This window comes from Bos indicus x Bos taurus, chromosome 1, assembly GCF_003369695.1.
Source record: "Bos indicus x Bos taurus breed Angus x Brahman F1 hybrid chromosome 1, Bos_hybrid_MaternalHap_v2.0, whole genome shotgun sequence".
In the NCBI taxonomy this organism is placed as follows: domain Eukaryota; kingdom Metazoa; phylum Chordata; class Mammalia; order Artiodactyla; family Bovidae; genus Bos; species Bos indicus x Bos taurus.
The window spans coordinates 19,482,521-19,502,284 of NC_040076.1; the positions used below are offsets into that span (position 1 = coordinate 19,482,521).

Consider the following 19,764-nt stretch of genomic DNA (forward strand, 5'->3'; position numbering starts at 1 on the left):
GATCCAACCAGTCAATCCTAAAGGAAATCAGTCCTGAATATTCATTGGAAGGACTGATGCTGAAGCTGAAACTCCAATACTTTGGCCACCTGATGTGAAGAGCTGACTCATAAAAAATCCTGATGCTGGGAAAGATCGAGGGCAGGAGGAAAAGGGGACGGCAGAGGATGAGAGGGATAGCATCACTGATTCAATGGACATGAGTTTGAACAAGCTCTGGGGGATGGTGAAGGACAGAGAAGCCTGGTGTGCTGCAGTTCATGGGGTCATAAAGAGTCGGATACCACTTAGCGACTGAACAACAATTTACTTCCTTCCTAGTTTTCAGTCATGTGGTTGAGATGCCGATAATAAACAAGTGTTTCACCTATGGCTCTATAAATATCATATTCTAATTTCTAGAAATATGTGTATACATGGAAGTATATATGACCAGGACTAATTTTCTTCATGTTTTGAAATGAATGCTTTCTACTTATTATTTTTTTTAAGATGGTTTTTTCGATGTGGACCATTTTTAAAGTCTTTCTTAAATTTGTTACAATATTGCTTCTATTGTTTGTGTCCTGGTTTTTTGGCCACAAGGCATATGGCACCTTAGCTCCCCACAAGGGATCGAACCTGCACCCCCTGCATCAGAAGGTGAAGTCTTAACCACTGGACCACCAGGAAAGTCCCTATACTTATTTTTGAATGTTTTACCTATCTCAGCTCTAAAGCTCTGGAAATTGTCTGGATAGTAGAATGGATATTTGTGATGTCATCTCTTTTCTTCGTGATGACATTTTAGTAGTATGAAGTAAAGGGGGTCAGACATTAATGGTAGAACATGCTGAACTTATCTGAAACCAAGTCTTTGAAGTATCCCAAGAGCTGAGCTGACAAGCTTTTGCAGATCAAATGCACAGCTCTCATTTAACAAGAAAAATCTGACACTTTGCACTTGACCACGATGGTAAAGAAGGCATTGCCACTAATTTGATAGCTTTATGGGAGTTGTACAGATATTCATAGATATTCTGAAAAGAAATGATGGTTTCTCCATTTAGAAATTAATGATCACATTTATCTTCTTATCAGGGGTGTTTGGGAAAGAAACACATCAAAGTTAAGGGGAAAAAAGCCTGAACAAGGTTCATCTATTTAGAAAAAATGGAATTTCACTAAAACAATGGAGTTTAACATTTAAATAGCTTCAAAGCAGTTGTAGTTATAAGTGTTTCCACTAAGGTGTGCTAGATCTCCAAATATTATTCACGCTCTCCTTGTGTTACCAAGTGCACTGCGCTGAATTTGACAGTGTTCATCGCCTTTCTCTGGGCTGCCAAGCCCACTGCCACACAGGAGGTTTTTAAGCTGAAACAACAATGCACAGCACACAAATTCAGCTAAAACTCAAAAGAGGACAGGAGAGCATTTAAAAATTGTAAATGAGAGGACAAATTTGGAATGGGTGATTTTTATAAACAGACTTGGATATTGGCTTTGGTTTTGTAGAATAATTTGGTTTATCTGAGAAATTCTAGGAGGTTAATTTCAGTTTTCAGGCAATTTTTCTTCTAATAAACTCTTTTAATGTTCTATTATTTATAACTGGGGTTACAGATGTGCGTTATCTTTGCTTTAACTGCACATCAATCTGAATCTATTATTATTCATGATGATTTAAATCCCAACTGGTTTTTGAGATCATCTAGTGAAATGTGAAAAACAGTTAACACAAAGGAGCAGTTCTAAATAAGTATTTCAGGCAGGAAGTGGCGCAGATTCAGAAGCATGATGAAAATTTTTTTTGTGGATAGGAAGAAAAATTAATTCTTTTTATTTGCAGTACTGAATTTAATTTTTTCCAAGTCTTAAAGTTACGAACTGAAAATCTAGCTATTTCATTAAGTGCTTTCTACATAGTTGGTAGTTTAATGGCAGACTGAAATGTTTTTCAGGGGAATTTGACAACTTCTCCCAAAACCAAATGTAAGTTCTACAGGTAATGATTCTACATATATGCCTTAGTTTGGAAGCACTTTTATATATGCAAAGAACTTTTGGTCATATGATTTCTATTTGAAATATGCTTTAGAGATTTTTTTCTTATTTCATTAAAAAAATAATTTGTACTTCCTCACCTCCAAACCAATGTTATTGTCAACTTCTACAGCTTGTCCACTTAATGTTGGTTTCCTGATTTTGATTAAATTGACTGATATTGTGACCAACGGTCATGTTAATAATAATAATTTAAAATGTCAGTTCTAAACAGTCTTAAAGAAAATCTCAAATACTATAGCAATCAATCTTAAATTATTGGCATGGATTATTTGTGTGGGCAAAAATTACTTCATATTCCATTGAACAGCTGGAAATCCATTGGTAAGTAATTGCTTAGTTATAGGTTGTTCTAAAAGTAACAGTTTTTGTTGGGCCTAACTGCAAGCTTTCTACCAAAATAAAATTTCTTCATTGATAGAAACTATGATTATAGTTCCATAGTTTGTAGCATCATATAATATTGCCTTCTATACCCAGACCAAATTTCATAATGTTTAAAAAAATATTTTTGTTGTAAGACTCCAATTGTTTTGATGAATTTTCAAAATAATGGTAGAGCGCATAATCAAGTAAGTGATTTTTCATGTATACAAATGAGTTTCTGAAAGATTTCATTTCAGTGTTGAGGAAAATGACATGTTTTGTCATTCTACTGCCTTCTTATCTGGTTATTAAGTTAGTGACTTGGACAAATGTAAAATGTCATCTGTACTTTTGCTGAGATTTGTCATTTAAATAATTAATAGTAGAATAATCAGGAAGCAATTCAAGATTGTAAAGTTTTCACAGTGTTAACCCAGAAAACCCTTTCACTTGTGAGATCTTTTGAGTTGATTTATTGAAACAATTGTCCCCATAATTCTTGCTTGCTAAATAATGGTGATTAATTACTATTTCTTAAAACTTTAAATAAGGGAATAAGATTCATTAAACCCACTTTGAATATATCGAGAAGTAAAAAGAAGTAGTTTATTTCCGAATATAGAACTTTAGAGAAATTATTTTTCAACGTAACACAAATATAAAACAAGTAGAACCTTTTGATGTTAACTTCAAGTTGTTTGAAAATATTTTCTGAAAACAAAGAGGAATGAATTTTGAGTATCACAGAGTTAAAAAGCTAATGAGAGGAAGTTAGGATCATGCAGAAAGGTGCCTAAGCATACTACTTACTTGTTAAAATGATACGAAGGGCAAAATGAGAATCTTTAGCATTTGGAAAGCCTGCAGCTCACACTGAATGGAAAACCACTGTGTTACCTGAGGGTGGACTGACTTGAAATTGAGGAAGGCTTGTCAACAGTGCTTGACTTTCATTGAGAAACAGCATCTCCTCTGTTTCAGTTTAGACTTAGGGCACTGGTACACGTGTTTTCTAAGAAGTTGGGCCTGCTTGAGATTTAATTAGAAATGTGGAAACTTCACCAGGAATATTTAGACCAATTAATGCTCTTATTTAATATGAAAAACAATTAAAGAAAACCAACCCCATTCCTATTTGATAAGAAGAGAGACTAACTAGTGTTCCTTTGGAGTGCTTTTCCAGAAAATATTTAAAATACAGTACAAGTAATGTGAATTCTATACAAAATGTGTTTTAAGAAACATGTCCGTGTTACTATAAATTTTGTTATTATAATTATTTTTTGCTTGAGTAAATGGGATAAAAGTGCAAAGTGAAAATGAAGTCACTCAGTTCTGTTCGACTCTGCGACCCTGTGGACTGTAGCCTACCAGGTCCCTCCGTCCATTGGATTTTCCAGGTAAGAATATTGGAGTGGGTTGCCATTTCTTTCTCCAGATAAAATGCAAGTCCTGTGTAAATTATAAACCACCACTCATCTGAATTTGAAGAGAAATTTGACTTGTTTCATTGTCAAGATCACCCTAAGAGAGCAAACTATGTAAAGTCACTTCAAGCTTTGCTACAGAGCTATTTTATTATTGAAATGAGCAATTCTCAACACATTTTGGCGCAGGAATGGGGAGGTTTGGTGAATGGAGGCAGAGGAGCTAAGGGAAGGCAGGGGCTGAAGCTCCTGAATGGGGGTCCTAGGACCTGACACCAGGAATCTAAGGAGGACAGAGGGAAAGACCACAGACTGATCTTATTTCACAGTTTTGTAAGAATCACTCTGAGTTAATTTTTCTTCAAGCAGAAGGAGAATCTATGGTTTATATATGGAAGTTAAAGGGTGGAAAGAGGAAACCTGAAAAGAGAAAGCTGCCAGACTGTGGACTGCTGGGACTGGGTGGTGGTGATGGTAGAGACCAAATTTTGGAAGAGACAAGTAATGCTGGTGTTATGTATGTAGCTTTAATCTCCAGAGAGTAGAGCAACTTACAAACATTCAGGACCAGAGAAAATGTGAATTATAATAGGAGGTCAGGAATGGGAAAAATACAGGATAGGATCTTAAAAAATGAATAAAGGTGGTCTGTACATTTAGCTGTGTTATTTTTGATACTCAAAGCAAATTATTATTATTATTTAAAAATTTTTATTGAAATATAGTTGATTTACAATGTGTTGATTACTGCTGTACAACAATGTGGTTCAGTTATACGTATATTTATTAATTTACAAATATTCTTTCCCATTATGGTTTATCACAGGATATTGAATGTAGTTCTCTGTGCTATCCAGTAGGACCTTGTTATTTATCCATTCTCTATATAAAGGCTTACATCAAAGCAAATTACTGTTTATCATCCATAGAAAGAAATTATGCCAGTCTCTTAGGAGAAACAATTTCCTTTCCCCATGTTCTAGAAGAATCTTATTAACAGTTTATTATTTTACATTAGGCTTTTTGTCTTTAACTTTTCTTTTAAAATGCAAGCATCCAAGGAGAATATGTGCTCTATTAAGTCACTAACACCTACAAATTATAAATAATTTTCTTGTGGCTTATGGTGGGAGGATGGACTTAATTTTGCCAAGGATAAGTCATGGAATCAGTAAAAGAATGGTTTATAATTTAGATTTCCCTTCCCCTGATTTTATTAGTTCCAATTTTATGAGTTCAAGTTTCCCTCGTTGGAAAAGAAATAGAACACATGATTACCCGTATAGAAAATTATTTAATGAAGCTGATAAATAATAACTAAATTACAGTTTTAGACATTAGGGACACTGGAACATTTTCATGGTTGCTGGCTTAATCTATATGATCCATGTTGTCAATAGACGCTCACTTTTTAATAAGCAAAGACTGTGGATAATTTTTGAAAACATGCTTTGTAACTAGATTATGTTTACAATTGGCCGATTTTTTAAAGAGACGAGGTGTCCACAGATACCTTGCTTTCAGTTTGTCCTTTGGCTGATCCAGGGGTAATCAGTGTTTATTTAAGCTATGGGCTATAATACATTTGCAATGAATATCCTTTAATAGTTGTAATGAGAATTCAGTATGCAGCATTGATAGGTCACATCACTTTGTATTTTTAACTTTCTTCTTCTCTCATGTTTATTGCCTCATATTCTTGAAAGTGATACTTGTCCACTTTCCTCACATTTTATTTATTAGAGTTAGAGAAAGCAAGCTACCTCAGAAAACCTCTCTCTCTCTGTATTGGTACTGTTTAACATTCTTTTTTTTCTGTTTTTTAAATAATTAATGTGCAAATAAAGAAAAAATAAATTGCATTTAAAAAGCCAAATAAACTGCCCAACTCAATAGCAAAATAAAGCGTGAGACCGAGAGATAATGAGCTCTGACAGCATCAAAACCAGATGTCAAAATATAATCCATACTCATTTTTAGCTGTAAATATTACTTTTGCAATTAATTTTTATCATGGGGGTCATGCAAGACATTTAAAAGAAGGGAAATGACAACTTTAATGAACTATGCATTTTGTATACTTTTTTTTTGCTTTCCTGGAGTGGATTTGAAATGGTTGAATATATGGCTTTTTTCTCTGGTCTCAAAGGACAAAATGCTAGTTCCTCCCCAAGATGCCATGTCATCCAAAAACCATGAAGCGTATCCGAGTGTTTCTTCTGTCTGGTCTTTGATAGGGGGCTGTTTAATGTCCCTGAGAAGTCTTGAAGATGCTCATCAGTTTGCTTCTATTTTATCTCCTGCTCAAAAATCCTTTGTTGTGGCCATCCTCCAGTTAAAGAAGGAAAAATGGGGTTTCTTGTTTTAATTGGTCAACGGGGAAATACCTGCCGTGTGACAAATCTTTTCTTTCACTCTTGAACACAGTATTTTGCTTTTTTGTGTTTCCTTTGTTCACTATCTGGAAATGAGATGTTTCATCCAGGACATAGAAATAAGGATTTCTTAGTATCAATATGTTAATACATTATTTTGTATTAATTTTTCTAGCTCTCTTCTTGGGAACTGGAAAACCACAGACTCGGTCTCTCAAACATGAATAGGAAATATTACATGTGCATGAAATGTTTCTTCCTCTCAAAATCTTTATCCAAATAACTGCAAAAATAAGAAAAAAGGAGAAATAGTACTGAGTATGTGATATGGAAAGATCTAGAAGCTTGCTATGTGAGGAGCAATAATATCATGAAATACAAATATGATAATTTGCTTCAATTAATGAAGAAGAAATGTTAGTATTTCATGTTACATACAACAGAGGGGCTGGTCTCTCTCAATGATTGTATTTCAGCATGTTACTTAGTTAGCCAAAGGAGCTATTGTCTCTATATACTCAGAATACATAACAGTTATAATAATAGCTACCTGTTCCTGTTATCTTTTTTTAGGCTAAAAATTTCCCACTGATATTTTCTTGTCAGTCATGGGTTCACATAGTTGGGCAAGACTGAGTGACTAAGCACAGCACATATAATATATGACAACAGGGTTTTCCTTTTCTTATAAGTTCCAAGCATGAATTCTTACTATTTCTAATACTTTAATGTCAAGTTTAATGCAATATTTTTGTAACTAATTTAAAAGAACTCTTTACGTTTTTCTAGCAATTGCTACCTTTGGTAACTGAATAACTTGTGCTCTAACATATAGCATATACAAGTCAGGTTTTAACCTTCTAGATTTAATAAATAGATCCTCATTTATGACTGTAATATTTAACAATAATTTAAAATAGACATCATTTTTGTTCTTTATTGTTATGATTATTTTTGTAAAAGATTAGGCACCAGTGTATATATATATGTGTGTGTGTATATATATATATATATATATATTTAAAGCTTTTTAAATTGGTGTATAGTTGCTTTACAATGTTGTATTACTTTCTGCTGTACAGCAAAGTGAATCAGTTACATATATTAGGCTCCAATATATTTTTGATGACTACATATACATTAAAAATTTATCTTCATTTGTTTCTTTTCTTCTTGAATGGTGAATTCTTTTTTAGATTTTCTTAGTATCACTTCTGAAGAAAACATACTCTTCAAACATTTTCTATGCAGATATGAATTGTAATGTTTATTCTCAATGCATTCTCAATGGAAAAAGAGAAAGTGACAGAGATAAATGTGTAAGAAACAAAAAGCTACTTTCCCCCTCAGTACTGTGAAGGATTTCTGTCAAATAGTACAAACCTAAAGTTAGAATTTATTGGACAGGCGATGGAGGGCAATCCGTGGTTATGTTGGGATTTTCACGATTTTTCTATTTAAAAACTTACCACAGACTTTATGTGGCATTTATAAAGGAAAATATCATCCTCACTGTATGAAGTCATGAATACTGTTTTATAGAGTGTTTTATTCGTGGCTTGAATTTTGAGTTAATGCAGAAAAACTAAGGAAACCAACATGAAACAGTCTTATGTTTTTGCAGACTTATTTAGTTAAAATGCGGCATTTATCTGAGGTAATATTTACACAGCACAAGCAGTCAGAAGAAAATTTCTTTTCCGTAGGATCTTCATAAAAGAGTGTCCTGGGAGACAACTCGGTATAAGCACTGTTTACTTTCAGTGCTCTTCCTTCTTAACCCACTCTTCAACACTGAGTAGCACTTCGGACAAGGTCAGAAAATATTTTGCTGTCATTTTCATCCAGATTGTCGTAAATAACATATTCACAGAAGCAAGTGATGCACTCTTTAACACTTTTTTTCACGTTAATTCTGGACATGACTTTCTTTTAGGAATTTAGAAGGATGATGTTGCATACCGCCACTGAATGAATGATAGTGTATACTCTTTTAGCTGGGTCACAGATAAAAGCAAATGGTCAGCAGATGTTTGTTGTTAATGATCTTAGGATTCTTTATTTAGTGAACAATTTTAAATACATGAAATAAATATAAAAGTTTAGACTTAAGTGCAATAAGAGCCCATGCTGTATGCACCACCAAAGTTGTATGTCATGCTGTTTAGAAAACTTAAAGTTCAGAGACAGCCTAAAAAGTCAGGAAAATCATATTTGCTAGGGTATAAATGCATTTTCTAAACTGATCTCTTTTTAAAGGAGTGTAGTGAAAAAAAATCCTGGGGAAGTTTCAGGGATATAATATAGTCCTTTTGTTGTTATGCTCAAAAAAGATCTGTATCACACTACTACAACTAGTTTTGATTTTACATGGAATATCTTTATTTTATGCAATGTTCTCAAAATATTCACCAAAGCCTATCATTAGCAAACAGCTGCTAAAAACGCAGTTCTTGTTTAAGGGCCCTTATAAGACAACATGTACCTAAAAGTAATAAAATTGTACATTTAAACCTGTAAAGACTTAAAAAAAAATCCTAGAAAGATTTTTGCTTTACAAAAACAAAACGTTGAACCTATGGGTTAAGACATTGGTCTTATTTACATGCAGGAGATTGATTAGTTTGGAGGCATGTTATACTCTCTTAGTTTAGATATTTATAAGTTCATAAAATAGAAATGGTAGCATTGTCCTTAAGCACTTTCAAAGGATCTTAGTTGGGGGCAGAAAGGATTCAGGTATTAAGAGGGAATTGATTACAATTTAGTAACGCAGCCTACTTGGACTTGTCTAAATTTGTGAATAGTCTATAGTCTTTAAAAACAGTTTTATTATTTTTATGTGCAAAGGCAAGCAAACCAAGTAAACTAAATGTTGCCTTTTAAAAGTTACTTTAATTACCAGCCAAGAATCATTTGTAATTAGTCAAGTGTGCAAACATAACAATACATGCCCTTGCTTATGTAGCAATTATATGCATGAAAATAGAGACTTGTAAATTTGTAAAATAATGTTTTTCTTTAGAAAGAATTTTTTCCCCTTCAGAATTAACTTACAAACATTCTTGTCCATAAATAGTGAAAAAGTAATTTCATCCAACTTCTGACTAAATTAAAATAAATTCTATTTACAGCTTTGAACTAGCAAATTGTAGAGCCAATGTATTTTCAAATAACAACTTATGTGTTGCTAGTTTGATATTTTCTTTTGAGGGCATTTTATTTCTTCATACTTCTACTTCTGTGAATCTTAGAGTGACCTCAACTTATGCAATATGAAGTCTACATATAAAAATTTCCTATTGATACCTAAGATAAATTGGAGAGAGTCTGTGTTTGAAGGGATTCTTTACTTTATGAAGATATTAATCCCAGAATTACTTTGAGTAATAAAACAGTTTTGATATCATTTAAACACACACATTTTAATGCATGCTTTTTAAGATTAGAAGTAATTTCCAAGATTATCTAAAACGGTGCTTTTCAAAGTTTAATGTCTATACACATCATCTGTGGATATTGTTAAACTGTGTAAGTACTACAGGGTGGGGCCTCAGAGTCTGCAGTTCTAACATGCTCCCAAGTGCTGCTGATCTAAGGCCCTTATTTTTAATTACAGGAATCTAAAACATCTAAGTATAGTTTTTCTTGAAATAATCTTTTTAAAAAGCTCTTTGTGTGTGTGTGTGTGTGTGTCAGGATACACATTGCCTGACTGTAATAGCATTTTTTTTTCTACCTGAATATTTCCTGAAAGTCTCCGAAGAAGGAAACCAACTATATTAATAACTGGATTTAAACTGAATTAGTTTTTATAGACTCATCCTACTTCTGTCTTTTAAACAAATTTGTTCTTATTGGTGAACTTGGTTAAGACCAAGATTTAACCAACTTGGTTAAATCTCCGGGTTTTAGTTTTCTCATCAGTGAAATGAAGGTGCAGAATAAAAAGCTGAGCCTTCAGTAGACAGGCAAACATATTTGCTGTGTGAATAGAAGACTTACTTGCAGCCTTATATTTTGTAATTTTATAGAACAAGGGTGGGGTGTTTTCCTTGAAAAAAAATAGAATGTAGGTCTAGATATTATTAATAAAAACTAACTAACTGTATTTGGGTTTTAAAAACATAGGTTGAGTTTGCAGACATCAAGTAAAGAGAAACCATGTGGATGGAAATGTATTAAAATTTTGTATTTTCAAGTGTCAATGCTTTCTTGGCAACTCAGTCTGCAACTGAGAAGTGGTCACACATACACTGATTTTGCCTCAGCTGACTTCTCTCAGAAAATGTATGTTCTCTTGCATGGTCTGCTTGAAGGACTGGTCATTTAAAGTTCAAAGATGATCTCTAAGTCCTTTATTTCAGTCAGAATTTCCTGATTAATTTACAAAGCACAAAGGAAGTATCTTAACCAAGTAGAAACCAAGCCTCTTTCCCCTTCACCATGCATTTATTCTTATATTTGACTTTCTTCTTTTCTCAGAGCATAAGATTTGTTATATGCATCATAATTACAGACAATAGTGACTACACCAAAAAGTGGTGAACGTAATATTAAAATCGATGATACAAGCGATTTGAAATTATGCCATCCAGTATGTATGCTTATGCCAACCATAATTAAAAAGAAATTGTTTTTCCTTTCCATACCAATTCTCTACCTCTATACCTTCGACTTACGTTCATGAGAAATTTCTGAGTTATTTAACTCAAGAGTTTCTGAGGACAAATTTCTGGCCTTTTGGCTTGGATGCATTTTCAAGGTGAGTGGTAGGGGAAAGAGAAGGTTTAGGGATGGCAAAGTCATCAGTAATGGAAAACAACTCCGTGTGCTTACTTCATGCTTCTTTTTCAAACTGGCCAGAGCTGAGTCATGGTTTATAAATATGTCATTTTTAGGAGGTTTAACCTGGCAAGTAGAGAAGAGCATATGGAATGCTTTTCTTGTGTTTCAACAAATAAGAATTGGAATATCAGAGAAAACATTTTTAAAGGAAAAGTTCGCTCAGGGTAGAAATTCCTCTAGTAGGAACCCCTATCGGAGAAGGCAATGGCACCCCACTCCAGTACTCTTGCCTGGAAAATCCCATGGATGGAGGAGCCTGGTAGGCTGCAGTCCATGGGGTCACTGAGGGTCGGACACGACTGAGCGACTTCACTTTCACTTTTCACTTTCCTGCATTGGAGAAGGCAATGGCAACCCACTCCAGTGTTCTTGCCTGGAGAATCCCAGGGATGGGGGAGCCCTGGTGGGCTGCCATCTATGGGGTTGCACAGAGTTGGACACGACTGAAGTGACTTAGCATCAGCAGCAGCAGGAACCCCTATGACCATACTATTGGTCATACTTGTATTGTTTAAAAGATACTGATATACCTGTCTTTTCTCCAGTTGTCAAATGGTCGTGTTTTGAGGCCTCTTCCAACTACCATCCACCCTACCAAGATACTTCCCACATTCATGGCTGACTTGGCTTCTCTTCCAGGCCCCAATTATTTAACTAATATTTTAAAAATTATCTTTGCAAATTTGAATTTGAATTTAAGTATTGGGTTGGCCAAAAGTTCATTTGAGATTTGTTCTGTACAATGTTGCACAAAAACCCAAATGAAATTTTTGGTCAACCCAGTAACAACTATCTTTATATTCCAGGAAAAAACCCCAGCATTTGAGAAGGGAGAAGATGGTCAAGAAGAAAACTTAATGTATATGGAGAGGCTTATAAGTAAGTTAGCCAGCTGTGTCCATGATAGTAAGTTTTCTTTTTGCTACCATCAATGAAAGTAGGTACTAGAAAAACTGGTAACAGAGATTTTCTTGCCAATCTCAAATGAAAGTTTTTTTAAATGCAAAAGGCCAAGACCAGGAGAGACTACTCCATCACTTTCTAAATCTTTGATGCCCTCTTAGGAGAGGTGATCATGGACTGAAATATCAGCATCATTATATGGCTTTAAACAATTTACAGAATAATCTTAAACTTGTCCACTTACAATGGTAGTTTTAGGATATGTATAATTAGAAGTTGCCTACATGAGGTTATTTTAAAGGGTGCTTCTTCCTAAATATCTCCTCAAGGAAAAGCTGGGATCTTTAGAAACTCATTCTTATGAATTTCAGTTTTCTTTTCCAATGATTTGAATGTTCAGTGCAAATGCTCCTCAGAACATTAACACTGGCTCTCAACCCTTTCTCCAACTGTTATGGGGGCATTTAGGGATTGAAGAAAGAAAACAGAGCAGAGTTCTAGTGGACGTTGAAATGAGGGAAGGAGCCTTCCTGCTTTGAGACCAGTGACATCTATTTGGAAACAGTGGTTACAGAAGCATATGCAATTCCCATGGCAATAGGAAGCATCACCACTGGGGGTGTCTGCAAATGCCTTTGTAGTTAGTAAAGGAGAAACTCCACGCAGACAAGCTCAGGTGCATCATTTTTATGGATATGATCCTGTCTCAAATGAGAAAAGATAATTAAAATGTAATTATTAGTTTGAAAATTAATTAATGCTGATAGCTCTTACTAGAAGTAACATGCTTTATATTCCCAAGATGAGCAATGCTGAGTGATTTTGGAAATAAATCATTTAAATCTCTATAGCATTTGATAGGGTTGATCACATTACTCATAATGAGAAATTTTTTCTCTTCTGATTTCTTTGATGTTATCTTGGTTCTTTCAGTTCAGTTCAGTTGCTCAGTCGTGTCCGACTCTTTGCAACCCCTTGAACTGCAGCACACCAGGTTTCCCTATCACCAACTCCTGGAGCTTGCTCAAACTCATGTCCATTGAGTCAGTGATGCCATCCAACCATCTCATTCTCTGTCGTCCCCTTCTTCTCCTGTCTTCAATCTTTCCCAGGGTCAGGGTCTTTTTTAATGAGTCGGCTCTTCACATCAGGTGGCCAGAGTATTGGAGCTTCACCTTCAGCATCAGTCCTTCCAATGAATTTTCAGGATTGGTTTCCTTTAGGACTGACTGGTTTGATCTCCTTGCAGTCCTAGGGACTTGCAAGAGTCTTCTCCAACACCACAGTTCAAAAGCATCAATTCTTTGGTGCTTAGCTTTCTTTATGGTCCAACCCTCACATCCATACATGACTACTGGAAAAACCATAGCTTTGACTAGACGGACCTTTGTCAGCAAAGTAATGTCTCTGCTTTTTAATATGCTGTCTAGGTTGCTCATAGCTTTTCCTCCAAGGGGCAAGTGTCTTTTAATTTCATGGCTGCAGTCACCATCTGCAGTGATTTTGGAGCCTGAGAAAATAAAGTCTGTCACTGTTTTCATTGTTTCTCCATCCATTTTCCATAAAGTAATGGGACCGGATGTAATGATCTTTGTTTTTTTGGAATATTGAGTTTTAATCCAGCTTTTTCACTCTCCTCTTTCACTTTCATCAAGAGGCTCTTTAGTTTCTCTTTGCTTGGCTCTTTCCCATTGTTGTCTCCTTTTGCTGTGTCTTTTTATTGTTCCCAGAATACTGCAAATTTATCTCATTATACCCACAACACCCATAATTCAGTTCTTACCATTCAAGATTGTAGCAACTTTTTATGGCTTCTTGAAAATGACTCCCAGTTCAACAGCTCTTCTCCCTGACTTCACTACAAAGCTCTAACTACACATTTCCAACTGTCTACTAGACATCATTATTTGCATGTTTTGTGGTTTCCTTGTGCTAAAAATTTCTCAAACCAGATTTATCACTTTCCTCCACAAAACAACTCATTATTCCTAAATTTGTAATCTTTGCCAAAAAAGTGTAATACTTTTCTCTCTTTGAGTCAGCCTGAAAAATGAGGAGTTTTGTTGGAATCCTCCATCTCTGCCTAATAAATTATCTCCTTCTTCCTTCCCATTTAAAATTTCTGAAAATTCTGCCTATCATTGCTTTGGTTCACTGTTTAATATTGCTTCTCCTTCTTATTTCAACTGCTGTTGTAAGATCTGCTTGTGTACTTGATTGTCCTGAATCAGGGGATTTAGAACCTATACAGCAAGAATTTTGACTTCCTACTTTTTAAGCCTAGAGCATGAAGTGTAGTGGCTTAAGCATAGCAGATACTCAATAGATATTTAACTGTTTTATTGTTATGAACTCCATATTATAGGAACAATAAAAATACTAAGACATAAACGTAATGCTAAAAATCGGTCACTAAAACAAGACATCAAAACATAACCAGTATTATTTTACTGGTTTAATTTTGGAAGGAGCCTTCATTAGCCACTGTAAGTTCAAATTTACATTGGAATTTTTTTAAATTTCTTGCCTTCCGTGAGTAAATCCTGTCTCACAAGATTGACTTTAATAATTTAAATATTTCTTTGGATTTTAGACTTGAAAGCTAAGTGTATGTAGGTGGAAAAGGATGGTTCTCAGTTGAGTTGATAGGATTAAGAAGCAACTCAACTGAGTAAGCCCTTGTGGCTACGATTCACTTAAAATGCAAAGAGTAGGCAATTGTATAACTAACGCTAGGGACAGAGACTCATTTTAAGTATAGAGATGGATTTAGATTACTAAATAACACCTTCCTTTTGCAGTCAGAAATAATTTCACTTTATTTCAAAACAAAAATTGAAAATGGAATTAACTTTAAAGCAGTCAGTAAAGCTACTACAGCAATCAACTATCTTTATTCTCCATCTAAATACAAATCATATGACAAAACTGGGATGGAAAAAATGTGAAAGCCTTTGGGTACTATAGTTGCCAAAGGATGAGCTTCTAAATAGTCTGTTCAGCTTTTGCATCTGACAGGAACTTACTCTCTGACCCTGCTTTCCCCAATATTGATCATGTGGAATAAAAGAGTTTGACACCTTCAGGTCCAGCATGATCCAGTTTTGGAGTACATGCGAAATGCTTATTGGTTCTGTTTGCTTGAATTAAATATTCATTTGTTAAAACGCCCATATGTGCTGGGCATTGTTACTGGAGCTGGAGATATACTGGTGAACAGAACAAGCAAGCGCCCTAAACTTAGAAACTTAAATTCTTTGCAATGGGTGGAGGGAGGGGGAAAAATAAGCAAACAAATAATACTAAATGTATATCAACATGAATATATATGTTCAAAAATATGTGATGAAAAGAAGATTGAATAGGTAAGTAAGAAGGCAGCATATCTTGATAGTGTTGTACAGAGAGTTACAATACCAGTGGTGTGGTTAAGCAGTCACTTTTGATTGGGTTGTCAAGTCCAGTCTATTTAAAAAAGTGACATTTAAGTTGAAATCTGTATGGATGAAGAGATAAAGAGTATTTGAGGCAGATGGAAGAGCTTATGCAAAGTCCTGAGATAGAGACAGAAAAAAGGCCAGAATGGTCCAAGTCTAGTGTGTGAGAAAGTGGTATGATTGAGATCAGAAACACAAGCAAATCCCTAGGGTTTTTAAGCCATGGAAAGAATTTGGATTTCCTTCCAAGGATCATGAGCAGCCATTGGGGAATTTAAGAAGCATAAAGGGGCAATCTGATTTGTATTTTAGGATAATGGCTCCAGTCTCTGTATGAAGCATAGATTGAATTGGAGCCAGAATGGAAGCAGAGGGATCAGCAAGAGGCCATTGTGAAAGTCTAGGCAGGATGTGATGGTGGTTTTGATCAATGCTAGTAGTAGAGGTGAAAATAAAAGGATCCAGTGAAATTACTGAGTCAATGTGATTGCAGTTTTTCAATTTTTGCAAGTTGTTCCTTAGAAAGTTTTTTTTTTAAATAAATTGGCACTCCTCTATTGGTTTGAGAGAGTAATAATGCAAAGTAGAAACTGTCCACACTTCAGTTTTATATAAGTTGAAAACATGATCTTACATACATTAGTTTAAGATAACTTCCTTTCCTAGGGAGGAGCTCCATGTGTCTCAAGACCTGAAATTTATTATATACCACAAGGTCTCAGCGTTTTTCTCTATGCTATATGCTCTTTTGTTTGACATCTCTCTGCAGTGACTCTTCATGTTATTTATGCATGTGTATGTATTCCCTTTCTTCTTTTATATACCTATTATTTACTTTCTTATTAAAATATAGTTGATGTACAGTATTTTGTTAGTTTCAGTTTTACTGCACAGGGATTTGACATTGCATACATTATGAAATGATGACACTGTAGGTCTAGTAACCATCTGTCCCCATACAAAATTATCACAATATTATAGGCAGTATTCCTTATACTGTAAATTATATCTCCATAACTTATTTACTTTATAACTAGAGGTTTGAACCTCTCAGTCCCCTTCACTTATTTTGTCTCTTGACTCAACTTCCCTCCATTTTGGCAAATACTTGTTTGATCTCTGTATCTATGAGTCTGTTTTCATTTTGTTTGTTTCGTTTTTTAGATTTCACATATAAGTGAAATCATATGGTATTTGCCTTTCTCTGTCTGACTACTTCATGTAGCATAATATCCTCTAGGTTTATCCATGCTGTAGCAAATGGCAAGATTTCATTTTTTTATGGCTGAGTAACATTCTATTGTATATATAGGCCATGTATTCTTTATCCCTTCATCCACTGTGGACATTTATGTTGCTTCTGTATCTTGGATTTTGTAAATAATGCTGTAATGAACATATGGATGCATATAAAATTTTGAATTAGTATTTTTCTTCAAAGAATGGCTAGAAGTACAATTGCTGGATTCTAATGTAGTTCTTTTTAAAATTTTTTTTGAGTAACATTCATATTGTTTTCCATAGTGGCCATGCCAATTTGCATTCCCACCAATAGGGCACAAAAATTTCCCTTTACTCTGTATCCTCTTCAATATTTATTATTTCTTGTCTTTTTTTTTATGACAACCATTTTGACAGATTTACACCTGTCAGGTGATGTCTCATGGTTTGATTTACATTTCTCTGATAATTAGATCCTCTGTTTTTCAGCTGGGTTGTTTGATGTTGAGTTGTTTGAGTTCTTTGTATATTTTGGGTATTAACCCCTCATCAGATACATTGCTTGCCAATATCTTCTCCCATTCAGTAGGCTGCCTTTTCATTTTGTTGATAGTTTCCTTTGCTGTGCAGAAGGTTTTATAGTGTGATGTAGTCCCATTTACTCACTTTTGCTTTTATTTCCATTGCCTTAGAGACAGATCCCAAAATATATTGCTAAGACTGATGTCAAAGAGCATACTGCCTGAGTTTTCTTCTAGGTGTTTTATGGTTTCGGGTCTTATATTTAGGTCTTTAATCTATTTTGTGTTTATTTTTGTACATGGTATGAGGAAGTAGCCCAGTTTGAGTTTTTTGCATGTAGCTATTTAGTTTTTTTCAACACCACTTATGAAGAGGTTTCCTATTCCCCATTTTATATTATTATCTTTTTTGTTGAAGATTAATTGACCATTTAATTATAGATTTATTTCTGGGCTCTCTATTCTAGTCCATTGATCAATGTGTCTGTCTTTTTGTCAGTACCCTACTGTTTTTATTACCATAACTTTGTAGTATCATTTGAAATCAGGGAACTAGATGCTTCCAGCTTTGTTCTTTCTCAAGATTGTTTTGGCTATTTGAGATATTTTGTGTTTCTCTACAAATTTTAGAATTACTTGTTATAGTTTTATGAAAAATACCTATGATATTTTGATCAGAATTCCACTGAATCTGTAGCTTATCTTGGGTAGCATTGTCATTTTAACAATATTAATTCTTTCAATTTATGAGCATGGTATATCTTTCCATTTGTGTCACCTTCAATTTCTTTAACCATCATCTTGTAGTTTTCTGAGTACAAGCCTTTTACCTCTTTGATTTATTCCTTGTTATTTTTTTCTTTTTGATGTAATTGTAAAAGGGATTATTTTCTTAATTTTTCTAATAGTTCCTAGTTAGTGTATAGAAGTGCAACACATGTCTATATATTAATCTGTTATCCTGAAACTTCACTGAATTCATTTACTAGTTCTCATGTCTTTTTCTATAGGTCTTTAGGATTTTCTCTATATTGTCTCATGTCACCTGCAGACAGTAACAGTTTTACTTCTTCTCCAATTTGGATTTCTTTTATTTATTTTTTCTTTTCTGACTGCTCTGTGTGTCTAGGACTTCCAACATTATCTTGAATAAAAGTGGAGAGAGACAGCATCCTCCCCTTGTTTCTCATTTTAGAGGAAATGCTCTCAGCTTTTCACTGTTGACTATGACGTTGGCTGCAAGTTTGCCGTATATGACCTTTATTATGTTGAGGTATGTTCCTTCTGTACCCACTTTGTTGACTGTCTTTTTAAAAAAATATCATAAATGTGTGTTGAATTTTGTCAAAAAGTTATTCTGCATTTGTTGAGATGGTCATTTGATTTTTATTCTTCAGTTCGCTGATACAGTGTATCACATTGTCTGTTTTGTGGATATTACGCCATCTGCACATTCCTGGGATAAATCCCACTTGATAATGGTTTATGATTCTTTTAGTGTGTTGAATTCAGTTTGCTAATATTTTATTGAGAATTTTTGCATCTATGTTCATCATTAATGTTGCCTTGTAATTTTCTTTTTTGTATGTGATATTTTTGTCTGGTTTAGTATCAGGGTAATGTCTCTGATAAGAATGAGTTTGGAAGCATTCCTTCTTCAGTTACTGGGAATAGTTTGAGAAGAATAGATGTTAATTCTTCTTTAAATATTTTGTAGAATTTACCTGTGAAGACATCTAGTCCTGGGCTTTTGTTTTTTGAGGGTTTTTTTTGATTACTGAATTGATTTTATTACTGATAATCAGTCTGTTTACATTTTCTATTTCTTCCTGGTTCAGTCTTGAGAGATTGTGCATTTTAAGGAATTTATACATGTCTTCTAGGCTATTCATTTTATTGGTGTATAATTGTTCACAGTAAACTCTTATAATTGTATTTTTTTGGTATCAATTATAACTTCTTTTTCATTTCTAATTTTATTGATTTGATCCCTTTATCTTTTTTCTCCTTGATGAGTCTGGCTAAAGATCTGTCTTTAGCGAGACTATGCAGAGCACATCATGAGAAATGCTGGGCTGCGGGAAGCACAACCTGGAATCAAGATTGCCGGGAGAAATATCAATAACCTCAGATATGCAGATGACACCAACCCTTATGGCAGAAAGTGAAGAAGAACTAAAGAGCCTCTTGATGAAAGTGAAAAAGGAGAGTGAAAAAGTTGGCTTAAAGTTCAACATTCAGGAAACTAAGATCATGGCATCCGGTCCTATCACTTCATGGCAAATAGATGGGGAAACAGTGGCTGAGTTTATTTTTTTTGGGCTCCAAAATCACTGCAGATGGTCATTGCAGCCATGAAATTAAAAGACGCTTGCTACGTGGAAGGAAAGTTATGACCCACCTAGATAGCGTATTAAAAAGCAGAGACATTACTTTGTCAAAGAAGGTCCGTCTAGTCAAGGCTATGGTTTTTCCAGTGGTCATGTATGGATGTGAGAGTTGGACTATAAAGAAAACTGAGCACAGAAGAATTGATGCTTTTGAACTGTGGTGTTGAAGACTCTTGAGAGGCCCTTGGACTGCAAGGAGATCCAACCAGTCCATCCTAAAGGAGACCAGT

General features: G+C 34.5%; 1 long non-coding RNA gene across 1 annotated transcript; it reads left to right on the forward strand.

The window, feature by feature from the left end:
• Nucleotides 1–7,416: 7,416 nt before the first annotated feature.
• On the forward strand, nt 7,417–19,205 carry LOC113895359. Its single transcript, XR_003511824.1, has 3 exons — nt 7,417–8,029; nt 18,274–18,417; nt 19,172–19,205. It is a non-coding gene; the product is annotated as an uncharacterized LOC113895359 (long non-coding RNA).
• Nucleotides 19,206–19,764: the final 559 nt, after the last annotated feature.